Here is an 18,524-nt window from a genome sequence, read left to right as displayed (position 1 = left end):
TCCTCTGCCCTAACTTACCAGTCATTGATTTGTGCCCCTGTGCACTTAAAGGCAAAGTTTACCTGAGCCGGTGCCAGCCCTGGAGCCTTCCTGCAGCTGAGTTTTTCATTGTGGTCAGCACGCTGAGGATGACTAAGACCTTTCTGATTAATGGGAGGGGGTAGAGTCTGCTCAAGAAAGCAATAAAACACTGAGCCAGGAAAGCGAGTTTTGGCCTGACACATGCTGTAATATTTCAAGTGGTGATAATCTACAGGAATGAGATATACTGTAAACCTGTGATGGGCTATGTAGGGAACTCATTATAAAAGCAAGTAGGATTCAGCGCCTTCCAGGGCATCTGGGGTCCAACACTGTCTAATGCATTTCTCCTCCTGGTAACTCTCTAAGGAGAGAATTACTGTTACCCGCATTTTACAGGCAGAGAATTTATCCCAACGAACATGTTGAGCAGGACAGAAAATGAAACCTGTCTCCTTAACCAGAGCTTGGTGTCCTAGAGACTGAGCCATCCATCTTTCGACAGGTGTCTGCAGAGAAAGCAGAAGGTGAGCAATCTGTGAGCAAACTTTACATCCTTTCCTGCGTCTCCTTTGACCCTTCACATCCAAAACACGAGCAGCACATCACGGGGCTGGTGGGAAGATGCCTTCCCAGACACAAGGTCTGATACATCAGCTGCATCCGCTGGTGAGCAGGGCCACCAAAGCCCGCAGGGTGAGCAGGGGCTGGCACCGAGACTGAAGGTCTGCGGGATGGGCTGCAACGTTCCCGATTCCCCATTTCGTGACTGATGTAACAGAGCTGCCTTCAGGCAAAACACAGGCACTTAGTGGCTCAGAGTCCACTGGGTCTGATCCTCATCTACAGTAATGTAATTTTACACCTGCCATTGTGTCTGGCTACTTTAAAGATCTTGCCAGAAATAAGAAAAATCCAATAGATACTGTTCGTAAATACATATCAAATCCTGTCTTTTCCCCATATCTGAAATGAATACTACCCAGCTAAAAGCCAGAGGTTGACTTCCCCTTGAAGATCTTGGCAGGTACCGTGCTTGCCATTAGTGAAACATCGCTTTTACCAATAGATTTCTCATCAAGACCCTCCCTGCAATGCCGTATCGATTGCCAAGCAGGCGGAGGGGCCGGGGAGCACCTGCGCTCCTCGTCTCGGTCCCTGGGGCTACGGAGCCTTTATTAGGATGGATGGGAGAGGCTGTTGATAAGTGATGTCCGGGAGCCAGGCAGGCCCTTGGCTAATCGCACCGGGCGTCAATAAAGCTGTTCTAGCAGCACAGCTGCCATCTCCCCGGACGGTGACCGCCGAGCAGCGAGGCTGTTTCTGCAGGGGGAAAGGGGGAGATCAGCTGGGCTCTTTTCCTCTGCGGTGCTGTCAGTGGGTCATTTTCTATCAGGGCATGAGGCTCAGGGCACGCGGGGCAGTATTTCCCAATGGGCAGTCACTGAAACAAAGGAGGCTCCTGCAGTTTCAGATGAAAGAAAGAACTGAGCCAGTTTGCTTTAAAAAAAAAAAAGAAAAAAGACACACTTTTGTGGATAGTCTGGTTCTAGAGGTGCAAAAGATAACAGCAGAGCCATTACGCCCACACAGAAACGCGCAAGCCACCAACAGCCGCCGATGGGAACAGACTGCCCACTATCTACCACAGAATGACTGTGATTTCATTTGTCTTTATTTTTAGGCTCTCAATTTGAAACAACTCAGAGAGAGACGACTGCTGGAAGGAGAGCACTTGGGGTTTTCTAAAATGCAGACCTCTTTAATAGCCACAAAAGGCACCCACCCAATCTTAGCAGCCACCTTAGCCCTGGACCAGACCCAGATAAAAAACATGATGCTGGACATCTCTTTTAACCTCCCAGCTCTTCTCGGAGCCCACAGGGCACCCAGCACTGCTCCATGTCTGGGGGGAAAAAAAAAAAGTGAATCAACGAGGAAGAACAGGGTGACTCTGTCATCTATATATAGCCCATAAGTGGTGCCAAGCCAAATGTAGGTTACTATAACATGTGAATCATCCCGCTTTGAAGAGAAAGGATGAAAATAAGGGATGTGAGAAGGGGGTGGGGGTAGAAAAGTGGTTATAAAATCCTGCCTTGATTGACTACAAGTTGTGGTTTGCCAACAGCCTCTAGACAGGAGTATGTAGCATGTGATGCGCCTGTTCCCACTATGTTGGAGAGGATCTGCCTGTAATTCCCAAGCAATGTGCCAGCAAAGTACTGTAAATATGCCAGCACTGACAAAAGAAATCAGAACAGCTTATCTGGTTGAATATCTATGGCTGATTCCCCGTAAAACAGATGGAAGGGTTTCCTAATGGGCAGGGCACGAGACTTGTACGGCTCATTTCTTTCCTAATTCTCGTTCTTCTCTTAGCTCCATCTCTGTGTCTGTGGAAGGAGCTTAAAGGTAGTGACCCTCCTTTTAAATCTCTTTGAGACAGAGTAATGAAAAATGCAATAGAAGGAGGTAAGTACCACAAGTAGTTAGTGTCAGTGGGTACCAGCAATGCTAAGAAACAGATCCAGAAATTATGAGCAACTTGGTATTTTAGCTTAAATGCACCCCACTGCAAAGGGGCAGCAACCGCTAGGGACCTCGTGCAGGTCTCAATGCCACGATGTGATGCATTAGGGAGTCCGTTCTCTTATGGATGTTTTATGACCCATGTGCAAATGAGGTGATGCAGTGGGTTGCTGTGACTGTTACTGGGAGTCTGGGGCTAGCAGTCCCTGCTCGTGGTGCTTTCTTAAGTGGCATAGTCAGTAATACATAAATGTGTGTGCTTCCTCCCTGCTCCTCTGGCTGTGATGTTTTTCACACTTAGCAACAGCATAAAGGTCCCGGGAGCTTTGAGCACTGCTATAAAGGTAGGAGAGAAAGACAGCATACAGAGTTAGCAAAAATAGTGGTGATAAATGAGAGGAGAGTTTCTTACAGGGAGGCAGGAAGGAAGGGAAGAAATTGCAGTGCTAATGCGCCAGAGCAATATAGTATAGAAGCAGAAGGAAAAAAAAAGGTCGCTGCATGAGCAAGTAACATCCCCTGCCAGGAGCATCACTGAGTTTTCAGAGAGGTAAAACAGAAAGGTCTGCGCCTTGCCTGCAAGAAAACTCGCACTGAAAAGAAACCAAGAGGCAGAAACTAGGACACAAGTTTCCCCTTCAGTAACATCTCGTACGCGGAGGAGAAAGGGTAGAGCAGAGACTTGCTAACATGCGGGGGCCACCCGGCTCCCGGTGCCATGCGGTCCCCATCACATCCCTCCCACTCACCGCGCTGCTGTGTGCTGTCTCCTGCTTCTGCAGTGCAGAGGCCTCCGCGTCCCATGGCCGTTTCGTTGCCTGGGGTTGGTACACGGCCACGTCACTCGCTCAGGGTATGTTGGAGTGTCCCCCACAAAGCATCACTGATTTAAAGCTCTTCCCCTGGATTTTGGGATTGTTTGTTGCCAGAGTCTCCCTAACACAGAACTGAAGAGACATGCCGGGAGAAAGGACGGACTGTATCTGGGAGAAGAGAAAAAGAGAGAAAGAGGGAACACATTTGGGCTAAAAACACCCTCTGGAAGTGAGGGTTAGCTCACATTTTTATATCACAGCTCTGTTTCAGGAGCGCTGTTGAAGCGAGCTACTCTTAGGGGCAGTGAAAGAGATTTTTGCTCCTTGGGGGACTCCAAGATGTAGGCCTGCTGCAAACCCTGTGGCTTTTGGCATTTTCCTTGACAGCTGCCCAACAGCTTTCCATGCTCCAACCTTTAGGGATCAATCACCCACTCTAATGTTTAAGGTAATTCTGTTCCTGCTTACATCAAGGAAGGTATGCCATTAATGTTGCCAGGTCCAAGGACTTAATTAGCATTTGCTCTGCAAAACCGAAGTCATCTAATGCAGCTGGTGCTAAGTCTGAACTATTATTAATCCCATCTCAAGTTTTGGTCTTTAGGGTCGTTGCAGAAGGGGATTGTTAAATGCTAATGGTCAGAAACCTGATGGCAACCATCAACAGAAAGGCAAAAGGTCTGAGGAGTCTGATTCAGGCACCAGAAAAGACGACCTTTATGGTTATTCATTCATATCACCTGCTTTTCCTGGACTACTTTAGCCTTCAATTATTTGTCTCACACATTAATTTCCATACGTATTAATAGCAGCTCACCAATCCAGCATGATCTTCCTCTGTGTTTGGAAGACTCTGCACCTCGTAGTAAGTGCCTTTGCCCCAGTGGGATGGTCTGAGGAAGGGAGGAAGAAATGCAGTCTTGTGGTCTGCAATGCAATAGCATAGTAATGAAAGCTCTTTCGGGCACGTTGTCTGTGTGAGGGACCAGCACTCAGTACCTATTTTTCAATTAAAAAAAAATAAAAATCTCTTCAGCCCTGTGTAGTCTTTCCATAAATAAATAGGAACCCTTGCTTGCTAACATACAGTCCCTTGAGCAAGGGTACAAATGATTAGCACCTGAGTTTGTTTTTTCTAAAATTATATGAAATTAAAGTTCTGAAGAATTCAATACAACAAAAAAAGCCCATTCCTCATAATATTCTCATAAAGCTTTATGCCCATTTTTCTTTTGAAAAAATCATTAGCCCTACACATTAGACAGCAAAATTTAATGTAAGGAAATGCTTGCCATAGAAGGGAAATAGTCTGGAATACAGATGGTAAATAGTCATGGGAAGTTGCTAGCCATGACATATTTGGTGGAAAATATACAGAGAGCATTAATAAATTTACACCCAAGGAATACAAATCAAGGGAAGTAATAAGTATTTGTGCAGTCTAGCTGGAAGTATTTCATGATACAGACACATGCATCTTTCTCTCCATGTCTTGTTACCAGAGAAGAATTATTCCATATCTATAAATATCTGGCGCTACCCGGCCAGCAAGGGTGGCAGTACTGCAAAGGTACTACAATACAATCACTCGGAAGAGTTCTAACATCACTGCGCATGGGAAAATTATGTTTCCAGTCTAACGATGGCTGTAATGAATCATGGCTAGTGCTGCATCAGAGATTTCCAGCCCCAAGAGCATCCCCATCTGCCATCTGAGCCAGAGGGAAGGCTCCTCTCCCTTGATCCTTCCATAGACTGAATCCTCAGGGGACCGCTCTTAGGGAAAGCGGCACAACCAGCACTGCCAGAAGGGCACAAACCGATGAGTACTCGCAATCTCACAACCTCATTTTACTAGTTCCCTCCTCACAGCTGTTGGTTACTACCTCCTCCCTGACATTTCATACCCTCTACAGAACTCCTCTTTGGGTTTTTTTTATTATTATTCTGGCTCTGATCATCTTTGTTGCTGGATTTCAATGCACAAAAAGAATTAAAATTTTTAGCCATATCAGCTTAATGACACTGCCAGGTAGATGGAGCATCCCTCATTTGTCAGGATGTGAAAAAAATTAGGCCACGCATTTCCCAGTCCCTGCAAGCTTCTAAAGAACAAGGTTTTTCCGTAGATAAAATGCATAAAATAACTGCATAGTAGCTCCGATGTCTAGTCCTCAGAGCTTAAAACTTCATGTCTTAAAAAAAAAATCTATTTTTGTATCTGTCTTTCAGAACATGTTCTTTGCATTACACATAAATGCTATCCATTAACATTAATTATGCTTCAAGCCCATTATCACTTAGACATCCATTATCATCCAGAACATCCTCCACACCGCTCTTCTCACCGCCTTCTGATTCACAGATCTCTTTAAGATGTGCAGCAGCACCACTCAGCTGTTCAGTTCAGGAGTTTTTCACAGTTTCTTAAGGATAAAATGTATAAAATCCCCTCCTGTAACCAGGAATTTAAGAATATGCCGCCCCACACACACACACACCTCTGCACGTAGCTGCCTTTCTTCTGAAATCAGCATTTCCCTGTAACTTCCATGTTCACAAACCGCACATCAAGGATTTCCCAGTTTCTGTCTAGTTTTCTGAAGGTGGAACATAAAAAAAGCCTCGAAAGCAGTCTAGTGGAGAGCACACTGATGAAACGAATACTTGGACATGTTTAATTCATCAAGCAGCAGCTGAAATTTTTGGAAGGAGAAGCTCCAGCACAGACTGTCTTGCTGACTCACGTGAGTCTGGCTTAAGAGCATTTCAGGTTTATACCTGCAGAGGCACAAACAGGAGAGGGAGAGGAGTGACCCATATATCCATCCTCAGTGACAGCAACACTCAAAGCTATAGAAAGGAATCAAGTGGGTTTCTTGCTGTTGGGGGTGTCCCTTGACCTGAACCTTGGTAAAAAGCCCTTTTTTTTCCCCTACTCCCCCTCTACAGATAAAACCTAGTTATTTTTTATGTTAAACATAAATTGCCTTAAAATGGCCTGATACAAAGAGGCGTCTTCAGGTAGGGGGAGTAGGGAACTCAGACGCTCCCAGGAAGCGAGCTCCTCTGACGTGTCACATGTGGGGACATAAAATTCATCTCTCTCACCTGAACCTGCTGGGCAAAGCCTCAGGTCAAGCCTGAAGCCTGAAGCCCATCCGTCCTGCTAACTACTGCAGGATGCCATCCTCCGCCAGAATGCATTTCTACTTCATGAACTTCTCTGGTTCTTGGTTTTATGCGGAACGATCCTTTTGCCAGCATATTTTAATCCTGCTTTTCAACCAGCCATGTTAAGCACCCAATTTGCTCCAAAATCACCCAGCCTGAACAAAAGGCAATAAACCCTTCCAGACCGCTCCGTTGAGGTAGCACAATTACCTGTAGCGAATGGCAATGACTCTGCGAGAGAAAATTGCTCTGAAAAGGGAACTGTGTTGGGATAGTCTAATAAAGGTGTAGAAAATAGAAATGAGCCCCCGGCTTCTGAAGAACAGGAGGGAACAAGCAAAGCCGAAGGACAAGCAGGGTGAACAACAGGATTCCTATCCAGTGTTCAGGCCACGGGTACTGGCTTACCGGTTGGACTCGGTCAAGTCACTTGTCCTCTGAGATTTCCATCAAGTGCACGAGTTTTTGGATGTGCAGCTAAGGGAAATGTCTCATCTGTGAAATGCATCTCTAATCACACTGGCTTGTAAGGGGGCTTTGCTAGCAACTGTCCCGTTTAAATATCCTAAAGTACAGATAAAAAAAACCCCACAGTATTCAGAGAGAGAAATGTGCTGCTCTGCTGTGTAACAAAAGGAAGGAGAAAGCAAGGCAATTCTTTTAAAAACTTCCCGAGAGCATGGTATACTGTCAAGTCATCACTGTTTTGCTTAAGGGACTGGCAGTCTCTCACGCACCACAGGAGTGCAGTGGTTTGCCGTGTAAAACAGAGAGGCTCCAGATGCGGGATGCAATGATAAAGCTGGCGCTGGCTCCCATGGAACGAGAGCTCACCCAGCACGGGAGGCTGTTACCAACCCCACTTCATTTGTCACTGCTGGTTTCACACGCATTATTTATTTAGAAAGAAAAATTTAAAAAGCATGTAAGTTTTTTCCTTGACCCCTGGAACCTATTGATTGCTGCTCTGTAAAAGAAATTAGGCTCCATTTATACTTACAGAATATCCCTCTGCTACTGCAGAACAGCATTTGAAGGTTATATCGGGCCCCTACACACACAGAGTTATCACACAGAGCTGCTCCAAATGAACCTGCCTCCATTCCTTTTCATATTGCTTTCCAAACATCTTCATCCTAATTAAAAGACATTTTTCACTAGTACGCAAGGATGTCAAAAGCTGCAAACGAAGATAAGATCTGGCATGTAGAACGTTTCCTTTCTATGTTTAAAGGAGGTAATGCAGTTCCTGTGGGTGAAAAATAACAATTTGAAAAGAATCCAACCCCTTCTGCAGAAGGAAATTAAAAAACAGCCGTTCTTGGCTTTCATATTTTAACGCTAAGAGTGGCTATTCTCAGCCTTAGTCTACAATGTCTGTCAATAAACACGGGATCTCTCAGCACGATCCCCGGTCGAAGGCAGCAGGGGTTATCTCTGCAGGGCAGGCGGTCCTGACACCCGCAGCCCTGCTCCCCGGCCAGCACCGGTGGCCCAGGGACTCTGCTGGAGCTGCACGTGGAGAGGACCACAGCTGCATCAAGGACAGAGGCAACGTTTAAAATGGCGCCAGCCGTCACCTTTTTCTCTTTTATTACTGGCAAAAGGTATGGGATTAAGGAAAGCGCCAAGAACTGTCAGGAAAGAGGATGGGGATTCCTCCAGACAATAAATAAATATCATTAATCTATTTCTAGAAACAGGATTCAGTGCAAAAAAGAAGTTGTACAAGCGTCTTGGTCGCAAACTGGGAACTGAAGGCAGCAGACACACACTTCTGGTGTGAAACCAATCAGCCTGACCGACGCAAAATGCTATTAAGGCTTCTTTTGGAAAAGGCAAAATGCTTTGGCGTTAATCCCAGTTATTTCTCCTTGTGACCAGCCTATATCAGGACAAAGCATCAGAGAAGCCAGACGACTGATGAGAGTCATTACAGCCTTTCATCTTGACAGCAAACTTCATATTGCATCTTTTGATTTAATGACCTGTTCAAACAATTAGCTGAAACAATTAAAAGCAGGGACTAGAAGGAGTGTTTTTGGCTTATGATGGAAACGTGCTAAAAACTCAATCCAACAGATTTGTTCATCCCCCTCTTACAAAAGTTTCCAAAACCACTAAACTCACAGTGGGAACTTTCTTTTAATATTGCTATAATTAGGGTTAGCAAAGAGGTGGAGAACATTAAGTTCTAATAAATGCACCACACAAGAGTAAACAAATTACTTTGTTGGATGCTGCGCAGTGGAGTTATTAACTCAGCAGCCCCAGGGGCAGCGATGCGCTGCTGGGAATGCAGAATAACAGAGCAGCAATTTCTTGGGGCCAGCTTGAAGCTATACTGAATCTGTACTTTAAGTATAGATTTTCTATACCATATTTTTTTTGTGTAAAGTAACGAGATGTCTGTTCATCCGTACTTCTGATGGGAGCAGTGGGGATGATGTAATAATGTTACCAAAATATTCAGGAGAAAAACCTGGTTTTTAAATACCGACTTTATTTTACACAGCCAATGGATCCTTAGCAATCATTTTTGGTCTAAGCTGAGAAGCATTGGGAGCACCAGTCTATGTTCATAACTGCGTTCATGTGGTTCTACAAGCAAGTTATGCAAAAGGCAGCACCTCTGATGTGTAATCCAGTCAGTGTAAGAGAGCAATATTGGAGAGATGACAGAGACGTGACATTTCTTCCAAAGGAAAACTGCTAGGGTTGTGAATGTGTCTGATAAATCCAATAATATTTTAAACATTTCCTTTTTCTTTATATTGCACGTAGCAGCCTTAGCTGAATGGCATAGTTACATACGCCTTTCTAGCACAGGTAGCAGTCAGACCGTGTGGTTGCTTTTCTCTGAGGCAACTCGGTTCCCGGAGAAAGGGCAGATAAGTGAGCAGAGGAGAACCAGAAGGCCATTCCCCCTGCGCCATCGCTCTGGGCAGGGATGTCTTGATGAACTCAGCAGGAGCTCTGCACACGAAATGATGGCAGGTTACGGCCCATAAAATTCTCTTTTAATAACACCACGCTAAGCTATCCTTGGTTTATTGAAAGGCATTTAATCACCGGAATGGACACCAGCATGGCAGCCAGTTCTGCAAACCCTACTCAGAGAGAGTAAAATTGACGTTGTTGTAGGGGATCAAGACGAGACCGAGCTACAACTTAAAGCAGAGAATTTCATACGTGAGTTGTTCTCATTACTGAGAGATGATAAAAAACACCTCCCTTTTGTCTGGTAATTCTCGTCAGTGGATCTCAAATGCATTGCAGCGAAGATGGTTTCATTAGTTTCATTATCTCCATATTCATTAGGCAGGAACAGAAGCAGAGCAAGATGAAATGCTGCAGCCACAGTTCCCCAGCGAACAAGTGGCAGAGGTGGAAAGAGGGGCCACATTCGGAGACCATGCAAACCATGCTACCTCATCACTGGATTAAAGATTTTATTAACAAGAACTACAGTTATTGACATAAGAGCTGCTCATAGAAAAAGTTCAAAGTCCCACGGAAGAACAAGCAGGCTCAGTTACTTTGCACCATGCACATAAAAAATACTCCACAGATTGCATTTGTGTTGTACAAATAACGCTCATACCACAAACGGAAGGAAGCGCACAATTAGGCCAAATTACAGCCCACGGTGGGTGCTGCAATTAAGCAGCTACGGTGTGCAGGTAACACAAAATATATGGAAGATGAGACTAATCTGTGCACGCACAACCAGGCAGGGTTTTCTTTCAGCTTCAGCAGCAGCTGATGGGGAAGGGTGGCTCTGGGTGCCAGCGCAGTGCTGCAAGCCGTAAAACGGGCCATAATTTGCTATATACCTGACGGGGCAGACCTTGCCCTGGGCTGGTGCCTCCAGCGCTGCCACCGCTGTTTATCTGTGGGGCTCAGGTAGGCTCCCCGCATCCCACACCCACCCCACGGCACGACTGTGCTCGGAGTTAGTGAGTCAGGCCCACGCGCGCGTGTCCTGGTTTCGGCAGGGATAGAGTTAATTTCCTTTCTAGTAGCTGGTACAGTGTTTTGGATTTAGGGTGAGAACAAAGTTGATAACACACCGATGTTTTAGTTGTTGCTAGGTAATGCTTACACCAGCCAAGGACTTTTTAGTTTTCCGTGCTCTACTGACCGAGAAGGCTGGAGGTGCACAAGAAGCTGGGAGGGGGCACAGCCAGGACAGCTGACCCCAACTGGCCAAAGGGACATTCCATACCATGGGACGTCACGCTCAGTACATAAACTGGGGAAAGCTGGCCGGGGGGGCCGCTGCTCGGGGCCTGGCTGGGCATCGGTCGGCGGGTGGTGAGCAATTGTACTGTGCATCCCTTGCTTTGTGTATTATTATTATTATCATATTATTATTATCATTTTATTTCAATTATTAAACTGTTTTTATCTCAACCCACGAGTTTTTCTAACTTGTGCTCTTCCAATTCTCTCCCCCATCCCACTGGGGGGGGGGGAGTGAGCGAGCGGCTGCGTGGTGCTTAGTTGCCGACTGAAATTAAACCACGACAGCGCGCGCAGCAAACAGGCGCTCGGTCTTCTCGGTGCCCAGTGAGGAATGAGCGGGAGTGTAGAGCAAGTGGCGGCATTAGGGAGTGTGATCTGATGGGGAGAAAAGGGCTGTAGCGGAAAAAGTAGGGAAGCAAGTTGGGGAAGGTAAACCATGTGGTGTGTCCGGGGTAAGGTCCTCATCCAAACCTCGCTTAAAAAGGAAAGTTATTTTCCTTTCCTTCTCATAAGGGGGCTAACGAGGGCATGCCTTTTCCCTCCCTATCATTGACTCGTCAGGCTCCCGTGCTCCTGGAAGAAGCCGCCCGGGCAGGAGGCTGCTCTCATTTGCACCGGTGCCACTGACGTTAGCAGCCAACCCCTGGGAGTTTGTTCTCTTTCCACTGCGGTTCTGCAGCGTGTCACTCCTGGCAAGGGCATAAATTTACTCCTGACTTTTCCCTGGGATGAGCAGGAAGAGCCTATTCTGATCCTCAATGCCAAAGGCAGGTCCATTTGTGACTGCTCTTTTGCACGGTGTGATGTATCACATCCCTTCCTGAAGGGTATGTTATCGCTTGCTCTGGGATATTATATTAATGCCTCTAACAAAATAGCGTGTAAAGATTGTGTTCCCCAAATGACAGTGACAGCAGAATAGATAATTTCATTTAGAAAAATCTTTTGAACAGGAGGAAAAGCTAGTTAAGGAGACTGATTTATGGCAGTGAAAGATCTGCCATATCAGAGGTGAGTCTTGTTGATGGAAAGGTCCATTAAAATCCCAGCAAAACCTCGCTAGCTGCCCGAGGAAACTCCCATTGAATTCTATTCGAAGGAAAAGCTGTGTAAGGCTGCCCGGTCCGTGCCGCCGTCTGGCTGACTTGGGCAATCAATACCATGCTGAGGACAAACCAGGGGAGCTGGTGATCCGGGGAGAGCCGTGGGTGAGAAATGTTATCACGGTCAGGCTGGATGGAGTTTTCTATAAACTGGGATCACAGCATGATCTCTATTTCATATTATGAAATTATAACTATTGGACACAGCTGAAATAGTAGGACATGATTGTACTTTATGGGGCACTAAGAGGACACAGCAGCATCTACAGAATGGATGTTGTTTCTGCCCTTGATAGGAGAGGACGTTGCATAGAAATAGGGGAAAAAAATCAGTAGAAAAAACTGTGAGTCAGTGGAACAAGTTTGTTGCAATCTTGACTGCTGGCATAATGATGGAGGGGTCACTGCGAGGCAGAGACGTAGGGGAAACGGATGCATTGAGGTAGAGGGAGCAGACTGTGGCGTATCAGAAGCAATGAGATTATTAGATAAAGCTTCCTCTCGTTCACCACAAACATTGAATAATTCCCATTGGCTATTTAAGAAAATTGGGTTAAGAGATCAGTTGAGGGAGTTTTGTTTGCTTTAATTTTTAATTCTGAAACCTACAGACTTTACATTTGACAAAATTTCAGACATAGCCTGCACTGCCAAGGCAAGGAGCATTTCAAATGATGATGCGGAATATTCTGACCTTGAAATTTACAGGTGATAACTTTTAAATTCTTTTCTCGAAGTGTTTTCTAAATGCATTTAATTGACATGGAGTCAGCTGATGAGAGACAATGCTAATCTGAAGCTTGGAAATTTAAAAAAAAAAAAAAGCGATGCAACAAATTCCACCGAGTTTGCATGTCATGGTCTTGCAGCATCACTGTGACCACAGCATTACTGAAGGTCACTTGAATTTCTGTTTATTGATATCTTTTCTATCCCTGTAGGTCCTTCTCACACTCACCTTTGATGGGGGTAAGAAAGAAAGAAGTCTGAGTGGCGAACGTGCTGATAGAGGATCAGCTAGACAAGTACAAAGCAGAAATGTTGGAGTCTCAAAGCAATGAAATGCCTACGGGACTCCAATGAATATAATTGTTTCAAGGAATATAGAATTACATTTTATACTGGCAAATTTAGAAAAACACATTTTTGATGACCTTTCCTCCCATTCCAAATGGAAAACAAGCTCCTGTCTTACCACAAACTTAGACAGTCACTGATATAATCAAATGTACAGCACACTAAAAATTACCTTTGTTCTTTCCATTTTTAAATCACATTATGGAATCATTTCAGAACTGCCACAGGCAGCTCCCTATAAACATCTCTCTTCTACTTTATCCCTTCGGGACGGATGGCCTTCCTAGCCTGTCCTGTGTGCATGTTCTGTACGCTCCAGCTTTTACTTGGTATAATCTGACACCATTGCTTTTAAACTTGTTTAAAAACATCTGAATTTTACTCCAGCTGAGGACCTTGAGACAAAAGGAAGACTTACAGCTCCCGCTTAATCAAGACTTCAAAGGAGCTATATATATTTTCTTACAATAAAATGAGTTTGCAAAATGTATTACTAAAATTATTGATTTTTCTGCTGTGAGTGTCTGCAAGATTCGATTTGATTTGTATTTATTGCTTCCCTCCTAATCAGCTTATAGTTATTTCTACTAAGAATATTCTTTAGATGTTAAGACTGGAGAAATTGAACTGACATTCCAGCCAAAAAGCAGCTCAGATTTCTGTATGTAGCTTTAAAAACATAAGGAGTACCTTACAAAGCAAGCCCATCCCGATAATTCCTTATCCAATTCAAGCAGAGATCATGAGCTTGATACACAGAGTTCACGTTTCTATCACAAAAACCACAGGGCAATCGTCTCAGACCACGGGCAGTTTCAAGAGACGATGCAGTAAAGCACAGACTCTGTTGTTGCATTTTGTGACTGCGTATAAGAAAGTTGGTCCAGTTGCTACAACGAGCAATCTGTATTTAACTAAGGCCCTCGTGCAATTCTACATTTGCAGCTTAACGTGTGGTTCTCATCCAGCAGTATTGGATAAGCTCTTGGAAGAACATTTGAATCTCGCATTTGTTTAGGAAAAAAGCTGAAGCAGGTCATAGCAAGGAGTCCTAAGAGATGCAATGCCACCATGCTATCGCAATTCCAAGAAAGGCGGAATGACTAGGTTGCCCAGGCTCCTTCGAGCTCCTTGGCTAAACTGATAAGATAATTCATATCACGAAATTCTCAGATTTGGCACCCATAAAGCCTTTGCACGAGGGAAGCCCTCCAAGCAGGACTACTTTAATATTCCCCTCTTTCTTAAATTTGCTGTAAAACAGTCTTACCTGAAAAACTTCTTCAGCTCTGTTCAACATTTACCTTAGAGGGCTACATCAGAAAAATAAACCGTCTTTATATACAGCATCTAAATAATAACTGATCCCTCAGAGACCTCAGTAGCCTTCTGCAAGGTAGACTCTTCCTTTAGCACTAATTAAAAAGAAGAAGAAGAAGGAGTCATTGCAGTTATGTAGAGCCGTCACTGAGCTGCAGCCTTTCACTGGCTTTCTTTACGCAAATCAATTAAACATCCAGCATGAGAGCAATTAACCTAGATACCAATTAGACTAGCAGGGAGAACATGTTTCCTTGTATCAGGCCTTTTATTTTAGAAATAAGAATCATCCATATTTAAGTGCACTTTTTGCCTCAGTTAAAAACAAGTCAATAAACGAAAGAAAAGTCAATTGTCACAGGGAAGAAGCAGGATGCAGCTGTCGCTTTGTGGGTAATAAGTACTAAAGTAAAGCTGAGTGGAAAAGCAGAGTGACAGTGAACAGAGGAGGTAAACACAAATGCGTATGGAGGAGCCAAGCCCACAAACAGATCCGTAACAGCTGCCATATAGCGCCTAGTAACTGCCTGCAGAGTTAGGTCCAGGCGTTTGTAAGCATAAATCCTCATCGATTATAGGGTTTATTCCCAACTAAAGCAAATGTCGGTATCCCTCTGAAATTAGTGGAGCAGCACTGATTTAGATTTGCTTTCAATTCACCCAAGAGCTCCCCACCTCCGAGCCTCGATGTTACACAGAGCTCTCAGCCCATTTACACGATCGGCAGTTTTGCTGTGTTAAAATCCACTGAGTTTCAGGTTATGTGTCCGGCCCAGGATATTCTGAGCAAGCTAGACCAGAAAGGAGGTATTTTAAAAACTGATCCTAAACATGGGTGTGGTTTGCACATCAACCCTGCGGTTAAAACAGCAGGCAGGGCTTCTTGGCAAGCCTTCCCCCGTCCACGTGCTGCCACTGTACTGAGAAATGGGACTTCTGTCCCAATAATGCCTCTAACTGCTAGCGTGACGTATGTGTTGTGATAACCGATGTCAAAGTTAGCCGTTGCCGTGGCTAACTTTCTCTGATTTCCAGCCTGCAGTAATTTTTCTCCATTTTTCCTTGGAAGGAGCACTCTAGAAATAGTTTTGCCCTATGGCAGCGTTGTCATATGGTATGTACGACTCCAGGAAAAGTGGTCATAAAAGGAAGCATTGTGGCCACTTTTCAAAGTTATATTTTTAGAAAAGGAGGGCTAGGAAAAAGCCTCTCAAAATGAGGGAGGAAGAGCTATTTTTGATCACTTTATCACTAGAAGATTGCTATCCTGACCTGTGCTATTTTCTGGATGGCAACTTTCAGGGTAGTTCAGTTTGAAACGTCAGACAATACACGCAGGAAAAATGACCAGTGAGCCATAAAACCAAGCAGAGCACAGAAGCATCAAGGGAACAAAGCCATGTTACTTCCTTTGCTTTTCATCTAAGCCAATTAAATCTGAGTTTTTCTTCGCCTGGGCTGTGGCTCAGAGCTGATCCTTTGCAGTGCCTGGTCCATTGTGTGCCTGAATCTGCCAGTTCTACAAAAGGCAGAACTGGGTGATTTAATACCTTGAATACAGACAAATTATCCAAGAGAGACCAGAAAACCTGAAATCAACCATTTCCTAACCATTGGTTAGAGAACATCAGTATGTGATCCCCTCTCACTCCTCTGCCATCCTGCTAATCCTACAGTTTAGTTATGACCACAGACGACAGGTTGCTGCAGACTGCGTTTCCTCAGCACGTACGGTTCCTGCTAGAGTTACAGCTTTTAAAAGTTGTCACATGTGAAATTCAGTATGTAGTTCGGCATGGGATCAAGAAATTCTGATTTGAGTTTTAACCAAACAGGCAAGGCAATTTAAGCTAATGGACCTCAGTTGTGACTTCCAGACCCGACGCTATTCCAAGCCCAGTCTAAATGTACAGTAGTACCTTGACTGACCCATTGTGTACCCCCCCATCAACTCCAGTTCTCTCTGACAAATTCATTTGCAACAACCCACTGAAACTAGTTTTAAACCATGTAAACTCTGCAGATCTTTCTCTGCGATGAACCCTTTTTTCAGTCCAGGGATAAATCAGTACTTTCAGTCTCATCAAAGGCAGTGTTGGGTATCCACTGGGCCTGAACCGCCATCTGAAGCATCGGGACACTCTCCACACTCGTTTATGCCGCACCTGGATCCACTCCTCCCGGTCGGCACGTGAGTTAATTCTACTGAGGTATTTGGCTAAAGCTGGCTGTGATGAAATGGTGCTACTATGGTTGAAAGACAGTGACATTAACAGAAAGGCACTGAGCGTCATTGTGATTGGAGCCCTTAGAGCGGTCTTATAGCTGCTATGTTTTTTCATTATTTGCTGATACGCGGGCAGAGGATCTAACTCCAATACTGCACCCAAACCCATTTACATCACTCTGGGATTGTAACAGGGCTATAGCATCAGAGGTGCACCTCTGTTCAACTGATGATATAAAAGAATGGTACCAGAAAGGAAACTGAGGCTCAGCGTCTTCATCTAAGCTCATTCCTTTTCTTGAGTAGGTGCAAGTTTGCTTCTGACTCTATTTCATTAACCTTCACCTCCAAACTCTTTCTGCCTAAAAAAAGCTGCTCTAGGCAGTTTTATTTCTGCTTTGTCAGGTTTTGGCTTCTCGGGTATGGGAATCTACAAAGCAATTCTCTGGTAGGAACCAAATTTCCAATATCTGTCTAATGTACATGGCCATTGCTTCAGAAATGTTGTCATTAAGAAGGGTCACAGTTCGTTTGTGTGCTGAGTCTGCTTTTCACATAGCAAGTTCATCACACATCTATAGTTAATTGGTCAAAGAGCAGTTTAAAGAAGCAGTGGAACTGAGTTCAACATCCAGTTCAAGTAGCGTGGACAGGGCTTTTGCTGGCCAAGGACTCAATATGTTGCTTGAATATATTTGTGGAAAATCAGAGACATGAATAGCTGTCATGGAGATGGAGGCACAAAATGTCCCTTTCCTTCTTACCCAAGTGAATACCATTATCCCATATAATGCCAGAGAAAGCTGCAGTAATTTATAGCAGGATCTGAAACTTTTCCTGAATCTCTCTCTATTATTAATCATAAGACTCTAGGCTAAGTCCTTCACTGGAGTAATTCAGCATTGCTGGTCCTTTGTGAATTCACACAAGCTAAAGAATTGGCCCTTTGAAACAAGGCAGGAGGTGGCCATGAAAGAGAACATTGCATTACAGACGTTATAAAATCAGTGTGCAATGCAGCGTTTTAAAAATGCAAGGAAAACATCACTGAAAAATGTAGGCGGTATGGTAAATGTTTAGCTTTTTGAAGTTAGTAAATGACTGAAGTATGCTTGTAGCTGTCAAATTCTTGGTATTGACATTGAAGGAAACAGGTCTGTACATTTATCTTGCAGCAAATAAATCGGGGAAAGCGAATCGCAGCAATGAGCTCGGGGGTGAGCTGTAGGAATTTGCAAGAAATTTTCATTCACTGGTAAACTGAACGCAAATGCTGCTTTAGGACTGTGCTTTCAGAAATTTATTATCCTCAAATGCAACACAAAGCATTTCTGCATGAAGAAAGTAATGCAAGTGTCTGGACATGTTTGATTTAAGGTCCTGCAATATGACCACTGGCTGAATGGGAATGATGAGAAGTGGGACGTGTTAGGAAGATGTTGTTGTGTTACAGTTCTGTCTTGAGAAAGTCCAGTTTAGAACAGAAAGAAAATGAACATATAAATTTTTGAAAGCACAAGCGTTCCCCACTAGGACCTTTGTATTTTATGCTGTGGCATGCTATCAAAAAAGCTGGCGTAGCTGCATTAGTCGGGCTGCCCGGCCTCGCCACCGCTCCCAGCAAGTCTGAGACAGACGGAGGTGAAATGCCCACGGTTCAGTCCCCTCCCCTCCGCTACATCCCCTTTCCTTCATTGTACCAGCTGTGTCCCCAAACGATGCTGAAGATAATTTGTGAATGATCATGATAACCCATCATTAGACCCCCCACAGAATCTGATGTTTCAAATCTCAAGATCCTGAACAGATTACAAAAAAGGAACAAAAAAAGTAAATCCTTTTAGAAGTTCAGCTTCCCATGAAGCTGGACACTAGCCCTGCTCCTTCACGCGATGGCCCAATCCTGCAGCGTGCTGTGCACTCCTTCTGTGCGTGCTGCTCACTTCATGGCTTCCTTAGGAGAAGGAAGCTCAAGTTGGATGCTCAAGAAGCATCCAACATCGTACA

At 44.5% G+C, this 18,524-nt stretch overlaps 1 long non-coding RNA gene across 5 annotated transcripts in view; it reads right to left on the bottom strand.

Moving 5' to 3' along the window:
* LOC143170522 (uncharacterized) overlaps window positions 1-18,524 on the bottom strand; it is a 40,330-nt gene that overhangs the window by 18,708 nt on the left and 3,098 nt on the right. For 4 of the 5 annotated variants that reach the window (XR_012997061.1, XR_012997060.1, XR_012997057.1 and 1 more), the window contains exons 2-3: window positions 4,186-4,295; window positions 3,303-3,536 (exon numbers count right to left, since the gene is read on the bottom strand). This is a non-coding gene — a long non-coding RNA (uncharacterized LOC143170522). The remainder of the gene's footprint in view (window positions 1-3,302; window positions 3,537-4,185; window positions 4,296-18,524) is intronic. The other variant, XR_012997059.1, reaches the window with a different exon arrangement.

Source organism: Aptenodytes patagonicus, chromosome 24 (genome assembly GCF_965638725.1).
Source record: "Aptenodytes patagonicus chromosome 24, bAptPat1.pri.cur, whole genome shotgun sequence".
NCBI classification, from domain to species: domain Eukaryota; kingdom Metazoa; phylum Chordata; class Aves; order Sphenisciformes; family Spheniscidae; genus Aptenodytes; species Aptenodytes patagonicus.
The sequence above is the reverse complement of the archived record's forward strand: the minus strand, read 5'-3'. Positions and strand labels throughout refer to the sequence as shown.